Source organism: Mytilus edulis, unplaced genomic scaffold, assembly GCF_963676685.1.
Source record: "Mytilus edulis unplaced genomic scaffold, xbMytEdul2.2 SCAFFOLD_267, whole genome shotgun sequence".
In the NCBI taxonomy this organism is placed as follows: domain Eukaryota; kingdom Metazoa; phylum Mollusca; class Bivalvia; order Mytilida; family Mytilidae; genus Mytilus; species Mytilus edulis.
This window is the reverse complement of record NW_027268867.1, coordinates 43,171-50,522: the sequence shown is the minus strand read 5'-3', so window position 1 is coordinate 50,522 and position 7,352 is coordinate 43,171. Positions and strand designations below refer to the sequence as shown.

Genomic DNA, 7,352 nt, shown 5'->3' with positions numbered 1-7,352 from the left:
ATGTATAAATGTATCAGCTTCGATATGAGCCATCCTACATGTTCAAGTAAACGATATGGACTGAGCAATGGAGGAAAACGTTACCATTGTCGCCTATGGAGAATTAATTAAAAATGTTGACCCAAATTGTGAACTATTATTTCAAAGGTGTTGGAGTGTTTCATGGTTCAATGATCACAATTTCGGATGGGAGCTGCTGAAATCGAGGTCAGTTACACTCTTTTAGTGCTATTTGATTAAAAAGAATACAAAATGGCTACCAATAATTTAGATTTTTATCAAAAATATACCAATTTTATACTTATAAACAGTGAAGAGGCAGAAAATGGGGCATGCGTTATTTGGACTGGGGCCACTCAGAGGAGAAATAATTATATTCTAGGGATGATCAATGTCACATACCCAAATGCCAAACGTACTAAAATGAATGTTGCACGTTTAGCAAAAATTTTGCAATTGAAATCTACTGATTTAGCCAAAAATTTAGATGCTTCACACCTTTGTCATAATGCATTGTGTGTGAATACAGACCATATTGTTTTAGAACCTCGGGAGATTAACAATCAAAGAAAAATATGTGTAGCTGCACACCAATGCACCACACATATTGTGCATGGCACAAACTATACTAACTGCATGCTGAATCTGAAATTGTGGTTTGTTATGATTTTGTAGTAAACATATGCACCTTGCACATTTTACCTCCACATTAATCATCTCTGAAAATACCAGTTTTTAACACAAGTAAAAAACGAAAATGGGAAAAAAAGCCCACCCTCATACCCCCAAGACACTGAAACAAACATGGCAAACATGTTTATGCAAGATTATAAGCTCAGTCAAACATTTATGTGGTTTTTTTTTCGCCAGTGTTTACTAATTTTTACAGTGCAAGGGGAGTAACTCTTGATGGTTTCATTACTGTGTCAGAAAACTGGGTCATTCAATCAACAGGTGATCACAGGAAGTAAACATGCGGTAGAGAACTAAATGAAAGTGAAACATAGAGACAAATCAATGAACAAAGTATGACAGTCATTAATTAAATAAGTAAACAAAAAACAAAAGAAAAAATAACAGAAAGGAAAAAATCCAAATATGACATCGAGTTACAAAGGCAAACTGTGAATGACCTAATGTTGTAATATTCATTTAACATGGTTTTATTTTGTTTATAATTTTGTTTCAAGGTATGCGTTTTCCAATAAATGCATGTACTGTGGCTGGATGCATGCATTGGGAGATATGAAGTGGTCTTTTTGCCTGATACAAGGTTTATTTCAGTGTCTTGGACCATTATCCCATTTTCATAACAAACTTAAAATAAACAAACTTTTTAATTTAAAAAAAAAAACACAACTAACTCATATCATGCTCATATATTCCTGAAAAGTGTTTGTTTTAATATATTATTAGATGTTTAGTATTCTCTGTAAATAAATAAATAAATAAATAACTACATATGCTTCCTGAAAGGCTGAAAGAAAACCATATTGTGTAACCTTTTAATATAAATGTTAATCTGGCCATGAACTACAACCTGGCTGTGGAACGAATTCTTTCGGACTTGAATTCTGACATAGCTTTGGTTCTAACTGATGTTTTTTATATCCACTAATCAACCTGTTTCGCACTCTCTTGTTTAACAAGAAATCGATAGCCTGTTTTTTACGAGCTTTTAACCTGTTTAATTTGACACGTAAACTTTTTTGATATGCACAATCATATATTTCACGTTTACGTATTTTTTTCAGAGCCACTACAGCACGAGACTTTCTACCCAGACCACAACCTACAGCTTTTAGGGTCTTAGCCAATGCAACATCCCGTTTATTATTGACTTTCAAGACTGCTGCAGATGCACGGCCTAAGGCATTGCGAGAAAAATTCTTATTCTTCGGTAGGTATGTAGAAATTGTCCTATTGACGGACTCACACTTATTTGTATTGCTGAAAAATTGCATCTGATTTAATGCGGTCTGAGACAGTTTCATTTCTAACAATGATTCTATTAATAATTTGTCAGTCTTATTTGGTTTCAAAGACCCATTTTGTAAACCATGACTGCTAAGGTTAATAGATTTGTACCACCAACTAGTTTTTATACCACCATTACATAGTGTTATGCTCCATCTACACGTATCGCTACAATTACCACTATAACAATTCACAACAGACTTAACAATGCGTGGCAAACATTTTGAAATTTGTTGTCGGTCACCATTATATTTTGCAAATAAACATTTCATTATACCATGTGAACGTAATTTTAAATCATTGGCAAAAGCTATTTTAATATCATTCCTCTGGGCCTTTGTAGCTCCAGGGAACATACCGACACTAAATTTTGCTCGCAATACCTCACGGAACTGACTTTGACCCCGGTGAATAGTATCTGCCAGTCTATTTACTGACCATAAAGGGTCAAATATTTCCTGCATTGCTTCTTGTAGACCTTGTACACTTTTTGCATCCCCATCAGTAGTACAATAGTCCACAAGTAAATCAAGTTTAGCAATTTTTTTACCTATTTCATACCCAAGATCCTTCTCACTCAAAGGATCATACCTATTTGTATTTGATGTGCAGTACTCGTGATTAGGACATTCAATGTCATAACCTTTACCGCGTAACCATGCACCAACCCAGCAAAGTTTGTTTACAAGGTGAAAACCAATGATATCATGATTGTCAGTTTCATTTTCACAGGCAATACCAATGACTTGTGATGCATTTTGTCCCATTTTATGCCTACTTTTTATATGCACACTCTGATAGGTACCATCCATTTGTAATTTTACAGGACTATTTTTATTTAACCCTAAGGTTTCATTTCTCTTTCTGAAACTCTCAACCACTTGTTCGGTTTCATTTTCCGCAAGTTTTACAACCTTGTCACAAACAGTATTTGTTATTCTCTGCATTGTTCCTTTTGACATAGGAGGAATACATGAACTAGTTAAAAGTAGTCGCGCGCTATCATTACCAATATTACAGTTTATCACGCCAGTCTGAAACCCATAGTTAATTGTAGCACTCTTGCGACCAGCACGTCCTGTGTCAATTTCTCTAAATAGTTTATATTTTTCTGAAATAAATTTACACTTGGTACACTTCATTTTCCAAATCCAACCAAGACCCCATTGAGTCTCTTGTACCAGTTCAAAATGTGGAACAACACACTTTGGACTTTTATTTAAATGACATATTATAAGACTATTGATCATTAAAATATTAAGATCTCTATCTACTGTTCTATTTTCAGTACTTTTCTCCTCTAAATATTCATCTAAATAATCATCTGACAATTTATGCGGTCTGAGTAGTTTGACTGTAGTCGCACATTTTTCAGTTTGGGGAGCTACATAAGATTTTTTATCGTAACTCTCTTTTGAGTACAGCTTAAATTCCTTTTCTGTAAGGCGGGGTAACCAGACAGATTCTGTGGTGTTTTTAGGAGTCAAATCTGTAGTGGAATTAGAAAATTTAAGTTTAGGTGGTGCAGGTAAAACTTGCATAGATAAATTTTTTAAAACCTGTGTAGATGGAGCTGTAGATGGAGCAACACCATTAATAACACTACAACCTTGATCTGTTGTTAGGGATACACAACGCAATAGATGGGCTTGGTTACCAACCTTATATTGGTTTCTTTTCCTTTTCCCTTTCATTATTGAATAAATACACACTCTGTTATGTTTGTATAATTCTAAATTATGACATCATAAAGTCATGACGTCACAAAAGCGATGACGTCACAATGTTATCTTCACTAAAGAAAAGCACCATTTTTCCCTATTTGAACACTCACACAAAAAGAACTCTAAAATGGTTATTACTTGATGGATTTTAAAACTAAAACCTGTTTTAGAATTGTCTGTGAATGATCTTAACAGTTATTAAAAAATAAAAATGTTCTATTCCTTCTATGAAAGAAATAAATATCAAAAACATTATTTTCTGAGTGAAAAAATCCTTAAATCTACCTTATTTACAGTAAAAAACACAATATTTTCATGATTCATCATCTAAACATGATGATTTTTATAAAGTCAGTTAGGTAATGAAGGTTTGTTAAATGGCACTTTAAGCTATGAAGAGTCTTAATCAATGTCTAAATTGTGAATTGATAACATATGGATTTTGTGCTTTTTTTCTACTAAAAGATATAAGGAACAGTAATAAGCATGCTTACTTAAAAATACTAAAAATTAACTTATTTTATTTCAGATGCGGAAAAAAACTTCACAGAATTGTTCGAAAAGGTGTACCGAAGAAATTCATTCTGCAATACAAGTGGAATCTGACATTTGCTGATCTAAATTGTGAACTATTATTTCAAAGGTGTTGGAGTGTTTCATGGTTCAATGATCACAATTTCGGATGGGAGCTGCTGAAATCGAGGTCAGTTACACTCTTTTAGTGCTATTTGATTAAAAAGAATACAAAATGGCTACCAATAATTTAGATTTTTATCAAAAATATACCAATTTTATACTTATAAACAGTGAAGAGGCAGAAAATGGGGCATGCGTTATTTGGACTGGGGCCACTCAGAGGAGAAATAATTATATTCTAGGGATGATCAATGTCACATACCCAAATGCCAAACGTACTAAAATGAATGTTGCACGTTTAGCAAAAATTTTGCAATTGAAATCTACTGATTTAGCCAAAAATTTAGATGCTTCACACCTTTGTCATAATGCATTGTGTGTGAATACAGACCATATTGTTTTAGAACCTCGGGAGATTAACAATCAAAGAAAAATATGTGTAGCTGCACACCAATGCACCACACATATTGTGCATGGCACAAACTATACTAACTGCATGCTGAATCTGAAATTGTGGTTTGTTATGATTTTGTAGTAAACATATGCACCTTGCACATTTTACCTCCACATTAATCATCTCTGAAAATACCAGTTTTTAACACAAGTAAAAAACGAAAATGGGAAAAAAGCCCACCCTCATACCCCCAAGACACTGAAACAAACATGGCAAACATGTTTATGCAAGATTATAAGCTCAGTCAAACATTTATGTGGTTTTTTTTTCGCCAGTGTTTACTAATTTTTACAGTGCAAGGGGAGTAACTCTTGATGGTTTCATTACTGTGTCAGAAAACTGGGTCATTCAATCAACAGGTGATCACAGGAAGTAAACATGCGGTAGAGAACTAAATGAAAGTGAAACATAGAGACAAATCAATGAACAAAGTATGACAGTCATTAATTAAATAAGTAAACAAAAAACAAAAGAAAAAATAACAGAAAGGAAAAAATCCAAATATGACATCGAGTTACAAAGGCAAACTGTGAATGACCTAATGTTGTAATATTCATTTAACATGGTTTTATTTTGTTTATAATTTTGTTTCAAGGTATGCGTTTTCCAATAAATGCATGTACTGTGTGTGGCTGGATGCATGCATTGGGAGATATGAAGTGGTCTTTTTGCCTGATACAAGGTTTATTTCAGTGTCTTGGACCATTATCCCATTTTCATAACAAACTTAAAATAAACAAACTTTTTAATTTAAAAAAAAAACACAACTAACTCATATCATGCTCATATATTCCTGAAAAGTGTTTGTTTTAATATATTATTAGATGTTTAGTATTCTCTGTAAATAAATAAATAAATAAATAACTACATATGCTTCCTGAAAGGCTGAAAGAAAACCATATTGTGTAACCTTTTAATATAAATGTTAATCTGGCCATGAACTACAACCTGGCTGTGGAACGAATTCTTTCGGACTTGAATTCTGACATAGCTTTGGTTCTAACTGATGTTTTTTATATCCACTAATCAACCTGTTTCGCACTCTCTTGTTTAACAAGAAATCGATAGCCTGTTTTTTACGAGCTTTTAACCTGTTTAATTTGACACGTAAACTTTTTTGATATGCACAATCATATATTTCACGTTTACGTATTTTTTTCAGAGCCACTACAGCACGAGACTTTCTACCCAGACCACAACCTACAGCTTTTAGGGTCTTAGCCAATGCAACATCCCGTTTATTATTGACTTTCAAGACTGCTGCAGATGCACGGCCTAAGGCATTGCGAGAAAAATTCTTATTCTTCGGTAGGTATGTAGAAATTGTCCTATTGACGGACTCACACTTATTTGTATTGCTGAAAAATTGCATCTGATTTAATGCGGTCTGAGACAGTTTCATTTCTAACAATGATTCTATTAATAATTTGTCAGTCTTATTTGGTTTCAAAGACCCATTTTGTAAACCATGACTGCTAAGGTTAATAGATTTGTACCACCAACTAGTTTTTATACCACCATTACATAGTGTTATGCTCCATCTACACGTATCGCTACAATTACCACTATAACAATTCACAACAGACTTAACAATGCGTGGCAAACATTTTGAAATTTGTTGTCGGTCACCATTATATTTTGCAAATAAACATTTCATTATACCATGTGAACGTAATTTTAAATCATTGGCTATTTTAATATCATTCCTCTGGGCCTTTGTAGCTCCAGGGAACATACCGACACTAAATTTTGCTCGCAATACCTCACGGAACTGACTTTGACCCCGGTGAATAGTATCTGCCAGTCTATTTACTGACCATAAAGGGTCAAATATTTCCTGCATTGCTTCTTGTAGACCTTGTACACTTTTTGCATCCCCATCAGTAGTACAATAGTCCACAAGTAAATCAAGTTTAGCAATTTTTTTACCTATTTCATACCCAAGATCCTTCTCACTCAAAGGATCATACCTATTTGTATTTGATGTGCAGTACTCGTGATTAGGACATTCAATGTCATAACCTTTACCGCGTAACCATGCACCAACCCAGCAAAGTTTGTTTACAAGGTGAAAACCAATGATATCATGATTGTCAGTTTCATTTTCACAGGCAATACCAATGACTTGTGATGCATTTTGTCCCATTTTATGCCTACTTTTTATATGCACACTCTGATAGGTACCATCCATTTGTAATTTTACAGGACTATTTTTATTTAACCCTAAGGTTTCATTTCTCTTTCTGAAACTCTCAACCACTTGTTCGGTTTCATTTTCCGCAAGTTTTACAACCTTGTCACAAACAGTATTTGTTATTCTCTGCATTGTTCCTTTTGACATAGGAGGAATACATGAACTAGTTAAAAGTAGTCGCGCGCTATCATTACCAATATTACAGTTTATCACGCCAGTCTGAAACCCATAGTTAATTGTAGCACTCTTGCGACCAGCACGTCCTGTGTCAATTTCTCTAAATAGTTTATATTTTTCTGAAATAAATTTACACTTGGTACACTTCATTTTCCAAATCCAACCAAGACCCCATTGAGTCTCTTGTACC

At 33.8% G+C, this 7,352-nt stretch overlaps 1 protein-coding gene across 2 annotated transcripts in view; it reads left to right on the top strand.

Annotated features, from left to right (window-relative positions):
- The first annotated feature begins 869 nt into the window (after positions 1 to 869).
- LOC139508981 (uncharacterized) overlaps positions 870 to 7,352 on the top strand; it is a 36,821-nt gene continuing 30,338 nt past the window's right edge. The window contains exons 1-4 of one of the 2 annotated variants that reach the window (XR_011661490.1): positions 870 to 1,026; positions 1,755 to 1,900; positions 4,231 to 4,404; positions 5,954 to 6,099. The gene's annotated coding sequence lies outside the window, so the exon portion shown is untranslated. Of the gene's footprint in view, positions 1,027 to 1,754; positions 1,901 to 4,230; positions 4,405 to 5,059; positions 5,223 to 5,953; positions 6,100 to 7,352 lie in introns of those variants that run through there. The other variant, XR_011661491.1, reaches the window with a different exon arrangement.